The 18,896-nt window shown below is 36.6% G+C and overlaps 1 pseudogene; it reads right to left on the bottom strand.

Moving 5' to 3' along the window:
• Positions 1-12,547: 12,547 nt before the first annotated feature.
• LOC140230292 (uncharacterized) lies at positions 12,548-17,058 on the bottom strand (annotated as a pseudogene).
• Positions 17,059-18,896: the final 1,838 nt, after the last annotated feature.

The following is an 18,896-nucleotide window of genomic DNA, read 5'->3' as shown; positions in this document are numbered from 1 at the left end:
AAAAAAGCCTGCGCGCGCCAAGACTATTACACGCACCACTGGCACTGGCGATTATTGCAGTGCCAGTGGTGCGTGTAGTAGTCTTGGCAAACGCAGACTTTTTCTTTGACTAACATGGGTTTGTGCATGCAAACTAACTTTTCATACCAAGTGGTAGCTCAATGGACGCTGGTTGCTATTATTTCAAAGTAGATTGTTCTGAAGCAGATGAGATGAAGCAAAAATATCTTTCAAATAGAGGTAGAAGCTTGAAACAACCTAGCTATTGAAAGTTTAAAACAAAATTTGGATCAATCACTCAAAAAATTCAAGATTGCAGGCCATCAAAGCTGACATAGTGTATTGCGCCAAAGTAAATGTATCCTTTCGATTTTGATACAATTTTGTCTGTTTTGCTGTCTATTCATATGGTTTTTATATATTCTGAACATTTTAATGCCATTTCAAACCATCTTAGGTTTTCATGGAGACATTTTTCAGAATGCACCATGAATATTTCTCTAAAAGGTTAAAAAAAAATAAAACTAAAAATGTTTATAAAAACCATGCAGAAATTAACATGTTTCCCATATAATCAATATTTGGAGAAAATTAGAGGTCAGTATTGTATTTGGTTCAGGAGTTATAATGTCTCAAACTTGAAATCCCATTTTACATAATATGTTACTTACACGCATCTGTTCCCAAAGACGTCACAGAGGGTCAAATCCAAGATCGTGCTTACTTTTGGAGTTTCACTCTCTCTATAAACAAGACCATACACAATATTAAGCATACTAAGCAATGTTCCGTAAGTACACCTCAGTAGATTTGTTGCAAAGTACAGATGCGGTCCAATAGGGCCGCCATTTTATTGAAATTAACATTTCAAGCATAAAATTTGATAGAGACATTGGATTGCAACAAATTTGATGTCATATGAAGGAGAGTAAAACTTTCTAAAACTTGATACCACTTTAGCTGTGTATTGTGATAAATTGGAGGGGGGGTTGTTTGCTTCTCTTTTTTGGGGGGATCCATATTTCTATATTGTTTTGAAAAAAGGAAGAAATGTAAAAATGCATGATTTCGTATCTATCAAGGAAGAACTGAAGAATTATTTTGAAACCTGCGATTGAGATTGAGATTTACTGAAATTGAGACATAATTCATATTTCTGGAATTACAGGCAATATCATACACTGTTGACAAGTTAACATCTAAAACTTGAAAAAAAAATATATTTATGCATTATAAATTTTGCTTACAATGTGTTTACATGGTCACATGTAATACTGTAATGGTCTAGTGACCTGCAAACTGCAAACTAACTTTTCATGCCAAGTGGTAGGTGACGCTGGTCGCTATAGGGTGTAGCATTTCATCATAGTAGATTGTTCTGAGGCAGATAAGATTGAACAGAAAGTATATTCCAAAAAGAGATAGGAGCTTAAAATTTGGCACAAATTTTGTCAATGTGTAATATTTAGCGATAAAAATAGTATCCACACAAAATTCAAGATGGCGGTAATTAATCGAGGTTGTCGTTCAAGGCATTATTTACCATAAGTGCACGTAAAACAAAAACCCAGCTTTACTTAATTCCTCAAACTAGTTCTAAACTGTGAGTTAGGGATTAATGTACAAACTTAAATCACTATAATTGCTAAATATTGTTAGATATACTAAATAGATCTGATAAGAATGTTTTTTTGAAGTCAACAGTTATCATGGTTATGGTTTCTTGAAAAGAAATGGTGATATCTCCGTATGTTTTAGGCTTTATTATAATTTTTTACATGGTAGAATGTTTTGTAATACAACTAACCTGCACATATAAATCGAATGTGTTATCTCTCCCAGTGGTAAACAATACCTTTAGTGTGTTGCGTCAAAGTTATCTCAACTTATAACTTATAATTTGATATGTTTTTTTTAATCTTCTTATATTGCTGTCTATTACATGTTTCTATACATCCTAACGATATTGTACTGGTGTAAACCATATTGAGGGTCTCTCTTTTTTTTTTTTTTGGGGGGGGGTGGAGCTCATTCCAGTGTTTGGGTAAGGCTCAATCTTTGATAAAAAAGAAAAAAAAGAAATGCTTCTGTATCAAAGATATGCTTTTTTACTTGTATGTTACTCTGCTGTTATAGAAACGTGAATGATGATGGTATATGTGTAATAATGTCTGATCCGTAGACGTCCTTGAAAGCCCTTCTGATCCGACCCCCCCCCAAAAAAAAAAAAAAAAAATCCAACATGGCGGCAATTTCTCAACTTTGCTCTTAAATGTGTTGTGCGAAATTACTTTTCAGTATATTGTTCGAATAAAATTGTCCAAATTGATTATTCGTGCTGTATATTCACATTAACAAATATGCATGCTGAAACTGTATTTTCCGTTATCAGATTTTCTTACATTGTTCTTAGGCTGATTTCATGTGGGTTATAGTGTCACAATTGATCTGAACTTATGCCATAGGTGGATGCTTTCCTATATTAGATATCAGGATCACTCGAGAGTGAAAATGTTCATTTTCATTCATTTTAGAGTGACCTCGGGGATCACTCGAAGAGTGACGAGTGATCACTAAGGCAGGGCTCGACACTAACGGTGGTCCGGTGGCCCGGGGCCACAAAAAAACGCACGTCGGGCCACCAAAATGTCAGAAATGAAGAATTTGGTAGCCTGATCGGGCCACCAAAAATAGTCGGATATTTGCCTTTGGGCCACAAAAAATAAAAGTTAGTGTGGAGCTCTGCCTAAGGTCACTCTAAAATGAGTGAAAATGAACATTTTCATTCAAAAGTCACTCCAATTTTACTCTGAATTCACCGTTTTCTGTTTTTCACTCTTCACATCAAAGGTAAAAACTTCCACTCGATTTTTTTTTCTTTTTCGGAGAGTAGAATATCACTGGTTTAAAAAAATGTGGCCATAAAAAACTTAAGATGGTTTAAGATAGCACAACAGACAAATTTGTATCAAAAACGAAATAATACATTTAGTTTGGCGCAACACACTATGTCAACTTTGATTGCTGTCATCTTGATTTTTTTTTTCGAGCGGTTGATCTAAATTCTGTCTTAAACTATCTATAACAAGATTGGTGCCAAGTTTCAAGCTACTACCTCTATTGGATTTTTTTTTTTTTTGCTTCATCTCATCTGCTTCAGAACAATCTACTTTGAAATAATAGCGATCAGTATCACCTGAGCTACCACTTGGTATGAAAAGTTAGTTTGCAGGCACAAACCCTTGTTTGTCAAAGAAAAAGTCTGCATTTGTCAAGACTACTACACGCACCACTGGCACTGCTACAAGCGCCAGTGCCAGTGGTGCGTGTAGTAGTCTTGGCGTGCGCAGACTTTTTTACGACCAACAAGGTCTTGGTCACAACTAAAGTGGCCATTTTTACGTAGTGAGTTTTCAAGTTTGAGACATTATAAGTCCTGAACCAAAAATGGTACGAACCCCTAATTTTCTCCAAATCTTAATTATATGTCAAACAGAATTCTTGAAACGTTTCAAGATAATCCTTCAGTCTTTCTTTGATTTATGCTGAATCAAGCATTTTCATGATTTTCCCTTTTTCAGAAAAATATAAAAAAACGAGTGTTTTTTTTTCCTTTAAATCTCAATCCAGTTATCACAATAACCCACAAAAATGGTATCAACTTGTAGAAAATGTTATTCTCTTTCATATGATATCACATTTGTTGAAATTTGATGTTTCTATCGAATTCTATCATTTAAATAACAAATTCAGTAAATATGGCGGCCATCTTGGACGCCATCTTGGATTTGGAGGCTTTCGCAACAAATTTTTTGAGGTAGAGCAGTGGAATGTTGTTTGTTACAATAAAAACTTGAAAATAAGCATGGCCTACTTAGTTTGTAGTTTGTAGAGAGAGTGCAACTCGACCTCTGTTTTTAGCTTTTGGCCCCCCGGTTAGAAGCTCTTTCTGAAATTGTGCTCAAAACACGCCCCTCATGTCTCTCTGCATGACAGATGACTATGTGGGGAACATGATAGCTTGGTCCAATGGACTAAGAGATGGCAGACGGTTTAGAGATGGGTCCCTTAACATAAACGATGATTACAGCCTGGTGTTTACGAAACCTATCAAACTCGATGACACCGGCAGGTACATATGCCGTGTTTACTTACACAATGACCTCATCAACAACAGCACGCATGTCACTGTCCGTGGTGAGTACCATCAACAAGTTTAAGGAATGCATCAGTGGTTTTGTGTTTCTTTATTTTATTTGATGAAGCTTTCTTGCGATGACTCTTCGGTGAGTTAGCAGCTCCGACGTTTAAGATCTTGAGATAATTGAATACATTTTGAACTTATCGCTTAAGTGATATCAGGTACTACAGTTGGGCACGCGAATACCGCTATGCAGTATAAAAGACCAACTGTCGTGTTTATGCTTGATTATCATAAAAAGAGCGTGTTGATAATATTAGTAAAATTACAGGTAGAAAGTCTGAAGTCGTAAATAAACTAAAAGGTGTCTTTACTCTTCCTGTTCTTTTCAGATTTTGTTCTACATAACATTGAATTGAATCATTGAAACATTGAATCGTCGTTATTTACATTATAGACTTTTGGTTTTTGGTAACTCATGTTAACTTTTGATTGATAGAATTTGTCTATAACAAAAGAGGCTTATTATTTGTTATTATTAACACCGACTTTTATCCACACACCAATTCTTTGTTTCAGGAACATATAAATTAAAAAAAGAATGATTTATAAAATGATGTTCCATTAATGACAGCCAATGTATAAAATAAATTATAATAATCTTCCTTTGATATCATCTGAATGTTTATAAAAGACAGTTCTGTTCAGAATTACTCAACACGGCATTTGAACTGACTGCATTTTCCTCTGGATAGAATGATATCTGCTAACTTTTTTAACATTCAGCTGAGGAATTCATTGGACGTAAGCTTAAAAGAAATACACTTTGATCGATTTTAACACGAAATTTAGTAAAAAACTACTACAAAGATATTCTATTTGAAATCGATCCCTCTGCTTGATATCCTCTCCTTTCTCAATCTCTTCTTTCCCATCTGATTTTCACTTGCCTTTACTAGTGTTTTTCCCTATATCTCTAATTCTCTCTTCCCATCTCTTTCTCATAATGCGAAACCTCAGGTTTAGTTCTTGTTTATGCACTTCTGGCATATATGCACTATATATACCACTGTGTATATACAGGGTGGCCCAAAAAGAACGGAACGCCTTAGATCGCTAATTACAGCAATATTCTTGCAAATAATGTCATTGTTTTGTACACTATTGGATAGGCCATTCTTTTTCCAATAGAATGACACCAAGTTCTATGATTGTGGTTAATGCGTTATGATTTTAGGACCATTTTTGTGAACCCTTGCAATTTTCAAAATGTGATCATTTTGCACTCTCAGAGATACCGAAATCAGCGATGGTTCGGCTTGCCATAGAACCAGCAGCGTTCACAATGCGTGGAATGTGCACAACAGCTCTTTACTGTGAATGGAAGAGAGAGTGGGCGGGGCGGACGGTTTGATTGTCATTGTCCGTTGGCATTGTGAATGAGACGACATAATGAGCTCAATGGAATGCTAAATTTAGCTGAAAAACTAGCAAGGTGAAATTAGAGGCTTGATTTGCAGTGCTGACGTGAGTTCATGAGTGCTTTAGGAATAAAGCACAGCTGTATACTTTTAATCAAGTATGCATTGATAAATACAGTGAGAACTGACAAATTTTGCTGTATCGGTTTATGAACGAATTAAGAGGTATCTTACCCGACTTTAGACTACATGTAGTTCGCGACTGGAGAGCAGTTGCAGAGATGTTTCAGCTAGCCAACGACTAGAGACGTCTATTGTGATATTACGGTGTCTCCGAGGAGTCGCAAGAAAGTTAAAACACGATTTAACAATGTGGCCGACCGATGTTAAAAAATCTCAATCTGAGCTGTCTGACCTTTATAATTATGCTCAGATGGATGAAAACTATAAAGAGAAACAAGCATAACGAAGATCAGGGATTAATTATTAATATATCTATGAGTTTGCCAGGATTTTGGAAAAAAAAAGGGGGACCCGAATTCAAAGGCTAGGGAGTACTTATTTATTGGTTATCAAAGGCATAAACAATCTTTATCAAGACATTTCAGCATACATGAGTACCAAGCATGTGTATTTTTTCATGCTATTAATTGTGGTTTGAAGTTGTACACTATGTCAATCAAGATCTCGTAACTAGTAAGTACCACACTGGCCTGTAAATTTAAACCAGACCTTTGACCCTTAACCTTTGACCTTTGACCTTCTGGCTGGAAATTTCCAAGAGAATCTCCATTAAGTAATACGTGTACATATATTAAATTTTAAAACCTAATAATGCAATCATTGCATATACTAGTGTATGAGGGAAATAGTAACATTTTGAGGAGTTCACCATGACCTTTGACCCCCTGACTATTGACCCATGACCCCTAAATTCCATAGATAATCCCTGCCAGTCAGTACATGCATATGTACCAAGTTCCTTGAAGGTGCATTGAACCATTTGCGAGAAAAGTGATATTGCAACATTTTCACCGAACCTTTGACCTTTTGACCTTTGACCTTATGACATGAAACTCTCTCTGGAGAATCTTTACGCAGTAGTACATGTCTACACTAAGTTTCAAGAAAATAACTGCGGGCATTGCATAGATATGGGGGAAATAGCAACATTTTAGCATTTGACCTTGATCTTTTGACCTTTGACCTCTTGTCAATGTCACTAAAATCTATTCTACTAATTGTCCCATCATACATCATCCATGGACCAAGTTTGCTGAAAGCTGCTTCATCCAGTTTTTAGTTATCACGTAAACAGATAAATTGTAGGATTTGACCTTGATCTTTGACTTTGACCTCTGTCCGATTTCACTGAAAAACTAATCAAGTTTGGTGAAATTTGCTCCATCAAGTCTTGAGTTATCGCGTAAACGGATACAATGTCATGATTTGACCTTGACCTTTGACCTTTGACCTTTAGCTGATTTCACCCAAAATCTAATCAAATCATTGCCCCATCATACTTCATACTTGGACCAAGTTTGGTAAAATTCCAGTAAATATTACTCAAGTTATCGCGTAAACGAAAGCGGACGGACGTACGTACGGACGGACGGACAACCCGCAAACATAATGCCTCCGGCACCACTTCGTGGCGGAGGCATAAATACACTGTAGTGGCACTATTAAAGGAAACTAGATTGTACAACAAATGGTATCATGAAGAGTAAAGGTAGAAGCAGAAGCCCATTCACTATCATATTTAAAACCTTCTTAGGACGGGAAAGTATAGGCGTAAATGTTACATTTTAGAGTTGTTCACAATTACTGACTAGGTAAATGTTCATCACAAATGGTGTTTTTGTCTTTATTCCTTTTAAAAAGAAAGGATTAAAGAACAAATTTCAAAGGGTAGCAGATGCTCTGTATTAGGCCATGGGCTAGTAGGGGTAAACGTGCACCCCCTCTGCACCTAACATTCATTGGTGTTTCCATGTAGCCCTTGGTCTGTAGGGTCAGAAAAGTGATGTTAACAAAAAAAAAAAAATTGGCTTCCAAGACCCTTCCCGTGACGTCTTGTGACGTCACTTCCGGAACGACCTTTTTGCGAATATGGGGGAATAGCATTTGGTTGTTATCCTAATAACGTGGTCCCCATACCTTTATTTTTCTATGATAACCAAAGATTTTGGTATTTATAGATTCCTCAGAAAATGGAAAATATGATGCAAAGCAACGTTTGGCAATATAAGCCTTCAGATTGTCGTCATCGACAACGAAATGGGCAACGATGTCGACAAAATTCAACAAAATTTTGCAAAATGTGTGCAATTTTTCAAGTGTCAGGCTTAAAGTTTGTATATTTTCGTGAAAATTTTGTTAAATGACTTGAGATTTTGTCTAGACATTAAATGGATATCTCTTTTTATGAAAACAAAAGATTTTGGCCTAATTGTAATGCTATCGTCTTTTGCAGACATTCAAGTGCGCATGCGCGGTGTCAAGAAATAAGCCTCCCAAATGCCTTTTCTTGATGTCCAGTATCAAAAATGAGTTACAACTCATCTCTTTATCATGAAAATTCACAAATTTTATCATATCTTGCAATCAGCAATCAGCTGATTAAATAAAAGTTGCCCTCAAATGAGAAATCAAAGGTGACTATGGCTCTCTTTGATGATGACGTTGGTCACGACATCGAAGATGAAGACGACGTCAAAGACTAGAATTACGACATAGCAGGGATTCTTTTACAAATCTCTTTTAATCTCTTTAAAACTTTTGTAAAATATTGTAAGTCATGTTTGTAATTAGGGCAGTCACAAATGCATATTACCTTGTTGGTAATGATTTTATTAACATCAATATCTGATTGTTTATTTATTCCTTATATTTAACAGAAATGATATTCATTTGATCAATACACTGTATGACCTAAACTGTTTTGGATTTTTTTACCATTTTCTTTCGAAAATTTGGCAATAGGGACTTGCAGGTCATCGACAACGAAATGGGCATAAATGAGGTCGACAAACTAAGTCATCACAAGTCTTCATGCTAATTTAGATATTCATTACTTTGTGGCTGTTTGACTATATGAATTGGAATTTATTCTGGTTATCAAAGGATAAGTCCAGTCTCATGTACATGTAAGTTAAGTGAATGCAGCACTATTAGAAGAATGTCACATCAGTGAAAGTTTGGGAACAGTGGACAATCCATTCAAAATTTTTGACTTTTGAAAGTATCTACACTCTCACTGTTGGATGAGAAGACTACTACAGTGCAATGTGTGATGTCACATGCGTAGAACGATATATAGAATGTAAGGAAAATATAAAGAGAATTTCACAAATCTTATTAAAAAAAAAACACACATATCTCCTCGACATGTCAGTAACGGATATGAAGGATATTATTCTCCCTTCCTTTTGAAAGAGACAAGTGAAGTGTTCCTTACTTTGCAAGAAAAGTAAGAATATGTTGAATTTTCTTTATATTATTTCATTATACCGTTATTATTATTTCTTTTATTTCGTATTATTTCTATATTCTTACATATCACTCAGAAAATGACAACGATGGTGACATTGGAATTCAATTCAGAGCTCATGTGCAACTGAATGTCAGACTTTGAAAAGATGGCGAAGTGATTCGCGGTCATCCCACGAGTTCGACATCCACGAATCATACAGCAAACGAGTCGTACAGCCCATGACTTCGACAGCAGGCAAATAATTTATTAAGGCCCATGAGTCCGAAAGTATGCAAACAAGGCCCGCAAGTTTGATACTAGGGAAACAAGGCTCACGAGTTAGACATTACATCGCAGGGCCGTAAATGTGTTGGCTTCGTGGGTCTTGTTTGTTACGTGTCGAACTCATGGGCCTTGCTTGCCTAGTGTCAGACTCAAAGGCGTCAAACTCATGGGTTGTAAACGACTCACAGGCTGTTTAACCCTCTGGCTCTATGACTCATGGTCTGTATGATTCGTGGGTGTCAAACTCGTGAAGTGCACCCGGTGATTCAGCGTCAGCTCTTGGACATGTATAAGGCACCACGGCTGATCTAAAAAAAGAAGAAGAAAATGTTGACTTTTCAGTTCAAATGTACAGAAGAAGCCTGAATTAAAATCATGCCTTATTTGTTGTACGAGTTGTTGTTGTTTTTATCAAACATGGCTATTCGATAAACAGCCATGTTTAATCTTAATGCTTTAACCACAAATAATGGATATCTATAAGTTTTAGCGTGAGAACTTGCAAAAAAAAAAAATGTGTGGGCTTTAGTTTGTTCGACCTCATGCATACCCACTTCATGGTCGATGACCTGCAACTCCATATTGCCAAATTTTCGAAAGAAAATGGTAAAACAAATCAAAATACAAAATCAGATAATGATATTATTATATTGCCAACGGGAAAATGAAGGGCCTACATCGTGCCCCTATAGCATTGTCAGGTACCCATTTATACACCTGGGTTGAGAGGGAGATGGTGGGTAAAACATATTGTCCAAGGACGTAAGCACCGGGCGGGAATCGAACTCGGGTCCTCGAGTCAGATCGGGAGTCGGGAGTCAGGATTTTTTTTTTATTCACTATAATATCGTCGGCGACCATCCGAACCGTCGTATCTGTCAGCGGTGTGCGAGAACACGTTTTCGAGAAAAACGCGTTTGAAGTTTGGAGGTTCTTTGAAGTCTAGTGTAAAGAAATTTTTTGCTTTTATTCCCGATCTTTTTATATGAAAAGAAAGGCAAATTCCAGACGATTCGTATAATATATGTATTTAAAATCATGTATGAATAAAACTAATGCTACGTTCACAAAAAGAAAGGCCTCCGCACAGGAAGAGTCGAAAAACAGGTATACGACGGTTCGGAGATCGCACTCTCAGTACGCGCGGTCATCCGAACTGACGTATCGGGGTGATACGTCAGTTTGCTGAACGCGCGTACCGAAAGTGCGATCTCCGAACCGACGTATCCTATTCTTATAACACGCGCGTCTATGCGATATGCATGATTACTTGGTATTTATCTGTAAAACGAGTGATTTCGTGCATATTTTTGTGTGAATGCAACTATTTTGTGTCATAATTTCATAAGATGTAGTACAAATACGTCCAAGGTCTAGTTTTGACATGCATGATGAAGCACTGGTGGGGGAATGGGAGGTTCCTCTGCAGATTTTTTGTTTGTTTGTTTTGTTTTGTTTTGTTTTGTTTTTTTGACATGAATTACGCTTCAGGCATCAGACCAGAGTTCCTTTGATGTAAAAAAACAAACAAACAGACAGACAAACAAGCAAACAATCAAAAAACCCACTCCATGTTAAGGACACATTATCTTTGATCAGTTTGTATCTAATTTGTATCACGCAAGAAGTGGTCCATGTACATGTATTGTTAAAGAGGTGGGGCCTATGAAATTATTGCTTTTTCATTGCAGCTTGCCTCTTATTTTTCCTCTCATTTCCCTCTCATTTCATATTCTCATTGCTCTTCTCCACCTCTTCTCTTTCCCTTGCAAAGTTTTAACCCTCTCTCCCACTCTCCAATACTGTAAACAAAAAACAAAATCACAAATCCAAGCCTTGCTATTCTTTGTGATAATTCATGCCGCAATCATGACTGTAATGACCTATAACTTTCATTCTTTCAAAGCTGCCATGATGAATACTGTACATTTCAACCCATGAATAAAGATTTTCTTTTACAGCTCACATGCATGGCAGACATAGTTCATGATCATTTAGTTAGGTAAAACTCAATTATCAGCTTGCTCATCGGAAATAACAAGCTAAAAAATTTCGTTAGCCACACGTCTGTCTCACATTATTGTTTTTTTTTCTGAAACAGATGCAAATTAATTTTCTACGCAGAAACATCCACACACACAAACATGGATTGTACTTGTTCACACAAATAATAAAAGGTGTATTGTCCTACAGACCCCTACAGACTTAAATGATATTCAAGTAGTACTATGAATATCATTTAACTTCCAATTATATACGCTGACATTTTAGTGTGCATGATATTATGATTTCCTCACGATATGAGATCACAGTACATAGAAGAGAAAAACAAAACAAAACAAAGAAAGTGAGTCTTGAGACAAAGCTGCATTAAAATGCAGCAATATTTATTTCAAAATCAATCCATATCTCACATCCAAAAAGAAAAGAAGAGATGAACATGTCCTTTATACAATGGTAAAATTTCATTAAAAATTTTTGAATTTACGGAGTGATCAAGATGTCTGTGATAAAATATATATTAATTTAAATTCATTGATAAAGAACATGTCCTTTAATACAATGGTTACATTTCCTTGAACATTTTTAAATGTACAAGTCAAAATGTCTTTGGTTAAATAGATATTGATCTAAATTAATTGTTAAACCGATTTTAACATGAGAAAATTGTACACAATACAGTTTATATTGAAAAACATTCTGAAACATTCATCAGATGGAAATGGCTTAAAGCAGAAGGCCAACTTGCTCCTAATATTAGTGAATCTCTAATAACTCAGGTCTTACGGCTAAAAAAAAAAGAAGAAGTATGATTTGAGTTGTTATTATGTGCATGTTTGTGATTGTACTTTCATTCCAATATAACAGTAATATCTATGCAATGGTCCTACAGAAATCAAATCAAATTTGGAAGGAGGAATAAAGCTGTTACATGTACATTTTTCACATGAAAATATATGACAATTATTGTTAAAGAAATATCAAAGCTTATTATGATATCATAGAATATTTAATAGCTATAGATAAAGACAAATCATAACATGGCGAATTGTGGTGGGGAGATAGTGCGGAGTGATAAATTATCAAAAATTTGAATACATAGACTAAATTGCTTTTGCATGCACAAACAACTGTAGGTACCATAGGCAAGCAATAATTAGTGAGAAGTTGGTCAGAGCTGACATTTTGCTGGGATGGATCTGATGGTGCTTCATTGTTCAATTCTGGTACAAAGTGTGTATTGGTATCTCTTGAATGCGGTCCATGTTCCTGGTGATGCCAACTGGAAATGAAGAAAACAAAAAGAAAAACAAGATACGCATGGTGCATAAATATAACATTTGTTTTATCATATTTATTAAAAGACTGAATTTATCATTTCTTTGAAAGAACAAGATGTCATCCAGCTTACAACTCATGGTGGATCCATGCGTGGACATATGGGGTGTAAGATGCCCTTATTGTTTTTGTTTTTTTGAACAAAAAATCGACAGAAAAAACTGGAGGACGTGCGTGTGGTCCCCCCTTCCACACACACACACACTTTACAGAATTCCTGGACCCACCACTGACAACTGCTAAAAAAAAAAAAAAAAAAAAAAAAGGACATATTAGCTAGGATGCTACATTCTATGCTTGTGTATAGCTAATATCACCCTTTTTATTTGTCATTATATGACAGCAATAACATAATTTATTCCGGATTACTAATGGTTATTCCAACAAGATTGAGTCAGCAATATCTTGTTGGGTTTCCCGATTAGATTAAGTGCTTTACAAACACTCACCAGTGAGAAGTTGGTCAGAGATGACATTCTGCGGGATGGATCTGATGGTGCTTCATTGTTCAATACTAGCATCGGTATCTCTTGAATGCAGTCCATGTCCTTGGTGATGCCAACTGGAAATGAAGAAACATAAAAAAAAAAAAACAAATACACATGGCGCACAAACATTTCATTTGTTTCCATCATATTTATTTAAAGATTGACTTTATAATTTCTTTTACTAAGATTAACCTTTTAATAGCACAATTTTCAGGTAGCCCTTTGTAAATGTCCACAAACAAGAGTGTTTTTTTTTTGCCCAGCAGAGATCGGACAGATTGGTGATCTGCATCAATGCAAAAGCAGTCAAACGGTACATGCATCCTCATTTGAAAATTGCTCAATGATTATCACTCTGCTTGGAAGGTCCAGGTACAATTGGCAGACAAGCTACATTCTCCAGTTGTGTGTTAGCCATTTGCTACAATATGACAAGAAGGATAACATGTCATCCAGATTGCAACCAGTGGTTAATTCATGTGGGGCACATCGGGTGTAAGATACCCTTTATTTTTGTCTTTTTTCAACAAAAGAAATAAACAGAAAAACTGGAGGACATGCGTGTGGTTCCCCCCCCCCAAACTTTCACAGGATTCCTGGACCCACCCCTGACAACACAAACACTGGTACATGGTAGCCAGGATGCTACATTCTTTGCTTGTGTGTAGTTTATGACATCCTTTTTATTTGCTATTAAAGTGTATAAGACAGCAAAAGCATCATTTCATAGTAATTAATAATGGATATTCCAACAAGATTAATGCAGCAATATCTGGTTGGGTTTCCCAACAAGATTAAGGCTTTACAAATACTCACTAGTGAGAAGTTGGTCAGACACATTTTGCTGGGATGGATCTGATGGTGCTTCGTTGTTCAATTCTGGTATTGGTATCTCGTGAATGCAGTCCATGTCCTTGGTGATGCCAACTGGAAATGGAGAAAACAAAAAGAAAAAGAAAATACACATGGTGCATAAATATTACATTTTTTAAAGAAAGATTGACTTTATCATTTCTTTCAGAGGACAAAATGTCATCCAGATTACAACCCATGGTGGATCCATGCGGGGACACATAGGGTTTAAGATGCCCCCTTTTTTTAACAAAAAAATTAACAGAGAAAAACTGGAGGACGTGGGTGTGGTCCCCCCCCCCCAATTTGCAGAATTCCTGGACCCACCCCTGAAAACTGCAAAAAAATACTGGTACATGGGAGCCAGGATGCTACATTCTCTGCTTGTGTATAGCTGATGTCATTCTTTTTATTTGCTATTATATGGCAACAATAGCGTCATTTAATCCGGATTACTAATGGATATTCCAACAGGATTGATTCAGCAATATCTGGTTTGGTTTCCCAACAAGGTTAAGGCTGTACTAACACTCACCGGTGAGAAGTTGGTCGGAGCTGACATTCTGCTGGGATGAATCTGACGGTGCTCCTTCATTGTTCAATACTAGCATTGGTATCTCAGGATGGCAGTTGATATCTTTTTTGATGCCAATTGTAAATGAGGAAAACAAAATATACACAGCCCATGCTTATTTTATTGTTTCTATTAGATTTTTTTTTTTTAAAGAATGATTTTTTTTTTCATTTAGATTAACCTCTTAATACCACAATTTTCAGAAAGCCCTATTTAAATGTCCATAAACAAGAGGGTTTTTTTTTTTTGCCCATCAGCAGAGATCGGACAGATTGGTGATCAGTCAAACGGTACATGCATCCTCATTTGAAAATTGCTCATAGATTATCACTCTGCTTGGAAGGTCCAGGTACAATTGGCAGACAAGCTACATTCTCCAGTTGTGCGTTAGCCATTTGCTACAATATGACAAGAAGGATAACATGTCATCCAGATTGCAACCAGTGGTTGATTCATGTGGGGCACATCAGGTGTAAGATACCCTTTATTTTTTTTAAACAAAAGAAATGAACAGAAAAACTGGAGGACATGCATGTGGTTCCCCACCCCCAACTTCACAGAATTCCTGGACCCACCCCTGACAACAGCAAAAAAAAACACTGGTACATCGTAGCCAGGATAATACATTCTTTGCTTGTGTGTAGTTTATGTCATCCTTTTTAATTGCTATTAAAGTGTATAAGACAGCAAAAGCATCATTTCATCTTAATTACTAATGGCTTTTCCAACAAGATTAATGCAGAAATAAGATTAAGGCTTTACAAATACTCACTAGTGAGAAGTTGGTCAGACACATTTTGCTGGGATGGATCTGATGGTGATTCGTTGTTCAATTCTGGTATTGGTATCTCGTGAATGCAGTCCATGTCCTTGGTGATGCCAACTGGAAATGAAGAAAACAAAAAGAAAAAGAAAATACACATGGTGCATAAATATTACATTTTTTTAAAAATCACATTTATTGAAAGATTGACTATATCATTTCTTTGTCATCCAGATTACAACCCATGGTGGATCCGCACAGGGACACATGGGGTTTAAGATGCCCTTTTTTAAAACAAAAACTAAACAGAGAAAAACTGGAGGACGTGCATGTGGTCACCCCCCCCCCCCCCAAAAAAAAAAAAAAAAAAATTTAGAGAATTCCTTGACCCACCCCTGACAACTGCAAAAAATACTGGTACATGGTAGCTAGGATGCTACATTCTATGCTTGTGTATAGTTGATATCATTCTTTTTATTTGCTATTATATGACAGCAATAGCATAATTTAATCCGGATTACTAATTGATATTCCAACAAGATTGATTCAACCATATCTGGTTGGGTTTCTGAACAAGATTAAGGCTTTACAAACACTCACCATTGAGAAGTTGGTCAGAGCTGACATTCTGCTGGGATGGATCTAACGGTGCTCCTTTACTGTTTAATACTAGCATTGGTATCTCTGGAATGCAGCTGATGTCCTTTTTTATGCCAACTGTAAATGAGGAAAACAAAATATACATAGTGCATACATTTTTCACTGTTATTATCATATCTTTTTTAAAAGTTGAATTTATCTTTTTTTTGTTAAGATTAACCTTTTAATACCACATTTTTCAGATAGCCCTATGTAAATGTCCATAAACAAGAGTTTTTATTTTTGCCCATCAGCAGAGATCGGACAGACTGGTGATCTGCATTGAATGCAAAAGCAGTCAAGCGGTACATGCATCCTCTTTCCACGGTCAATTGCATGTGCTTATGAAGAATACAAAAACATCATTGGAAGTAAGGCAAAAAAATATCATTTGCTGATAGGCTTTTGTTACGTATAGGGCACCCGAATGGTGTCAGCAAGTCAAAATTTTTTAAACTCAGCCTTGCTGGCTACACACATAGATCTTCAGTTTTGCAGCAAAACAAGAGCATTATGAAATTGGAAAAAGTAACTAACACAAAATACAAGCAGATGTGACACAGAAAAAGAAAAGATATTGATAGAAGGTCTAATCTGTTCATTATTTTTCTTTTGTAGGCATAACACAAATAAACATGAATTAAGGCTACACAAGTACATGCTCATGTCTTTATTTTGAAAAAATGGTATACCAGGTTGTGCTGTATATGAGTTGACACCATGAAAACCTAATATACCAGGCACTACTTATAAGCTACTTCTAACATTGCAGCACAGTTATGAAGTTATTAGAGGCATTGAATAAACACACTCAGTGTATACTGTCCATACTTTTACTACAAGTATGTATTCATTTGTGTGCGCACAATCTTACCTAAGTTCGCCAGATAAATGTTATCATCATCGTCATAATCAGAAGTATCATCTTCGTCACTGCTGTCTGCTGTGCTTGTGTTTCCATCATCGCTACTGCTTTCAAAATTCTCTCCCCCATACACAGCAGTAACTGTGCCTTTCCACAGTTTCCTGTGCCATCGCATTGACACACGAACTCCAAGTGAGAAGTCTTGGGAAGCATGCCCTTCCTGAATTTCAGCTGATTAACAGCTACGGTATTTCTTGTACCATCTTTGTCCAAAAGGACTTCAACATCTGTTGGTTTCCCTGAGGACAAAGACCTGTAACAAACAAAAACAAAAACATTCAGTACAAGTTTATTAAAAAAATATTTCATATTTTAGCAGAAATGCTTTACCTCAAGCCTATCTAGTGGTCTATTTTTACATTGATCATAAAAATGCAAAAGCACAATTCAACTCATTTTATAAATGGATAGAGGGCGAAGATTTCCTGTGCTTATGGTACTGCAAAACTACTCTCTAGAATGTGTGGGCACCTATAGCCTAGCTAGGCTAGATCTGACAATGGAACATTGCATTTAGACCTCATACCTTTATATATTTTAATTGTAGTGGAACATCAGCGTATAACAAGTATTAGATATCACAGGAGGGGCTTACTCGAGTACTGCCCTCTGGCCTGTTAACACACTAAAGCCTTCATTGCAGTGATTTTAATATTATGGAGATTTGGCACTCACAGTCACAGTGACATAAAAATGCATGCGATAAAAACATACTCAGTACCGGTACCGTACAAAGCATTTGCAGTTGGCTAGATCTCTGAACAGCACACATGTATTTATGGGCCAGCATAATTTAATCCTACTCCTAGAATCGTAACGCCAGAGTCCTAGGAATCCTAGTATCAGATAAATTTACAGACGTTGGTAAAATTATTCACTTTTACTATAACCAGTATAGGCCCTACTACTAGATCCTTGGCTTACATTGGCAAATTCACATGAGATACATCAAGTTACACTCAGATTTGGGTGTTTTTCTTTGTGTGTGTACTGTTTGCAAGCTTGGGGCTCAGATCGGCCATAGATATATAAGTAGACCTATCATCGCATCAGAACTGTAGGGCCCTACACTAAATGATGAACCAGCGATTAGCGCCTCTCTCTAAATTGTTGGCTGGTGACTACGTAACTTGTTAGGCTCGTCTACTCTTTAGCTTAGTAATCTCGTACTCTTGTGGTAATTCCCAAACAACTCACCCTGAAATGTTAACAGTTTGGCATTGCCCACACCCACTACGTATGAGGTCCTTATAAGAACCATAGGCACATTTTTATAAAGCCAACTCAACGAGATCATTGTGAACGTTGTTTTGTAGACTAACGTCAGGGTCTATGATTTAAACTCTACTTTAGTACGGGTACTAGAGTATCCCTTTGTACCCACATATTTATCTATACACAGGACTACACCTAACAACACGACGAAATATTTTGGAAAACCCACGACAATCTGCGTATTTATCTTGACAAGTGACAATCTTACGGATAGAACTTGCTTGGGTCTGTTCATTTTATTTGAAATTGCATGATTTCATAGCTACTCATTATAAAACTCACCGGTCCTGGGGAGGGTCCGGTTGACGCTCCATCGTCTGCTTCTGCCAGTTCTGGCTGACCCGGCGGCGATACGACACCTTCTCTGAACGCGACTGGAAGATTCGCGCCCAGCTGAACCGACATATAGCGATACGTCGGTTCGGATGAACGCCTTCAGCCAATTCGCGTTCAGGCAAAATGACGTATATCAAATTTCTCTATTAAAAACACAAAATCCGGTTTCCAAATTTTGTGAGTAGAAAGAGTGTGTGCTGGGCTTTCTTAAAACGGCAAAATCTGAAATTCGAAAAATTTACCGAATTTTGACATATACGACGGTTCGGATGGTCGCCGACGCACCGCCAAGAACCCCCAAGGTAGCACCCCAAGTTAAGAAAACATCAAAGTAACCTAGGTCTCTAAAAGTCCATTGTCTCCATTATGCAACATGAAATGTG

This window comes from Diadema setosum, chromosome 6, assembly GCF_964275005.1.
Source record: "Diadema setosum chromosome 6, eeDiaSeto1, whole genome shotgun sequence".
Classification (NCBI taxonomy): Eukaryota; Metazoa; Echinodermata; class Echinoidea; order Diadematoida; family Diadematidae; genus Diadema; species Diadema setosum.
Note: the sequence above shows the minus strand (reverse complement) of the source record. Positions and strands in the feature narration are given on the sequence as shown.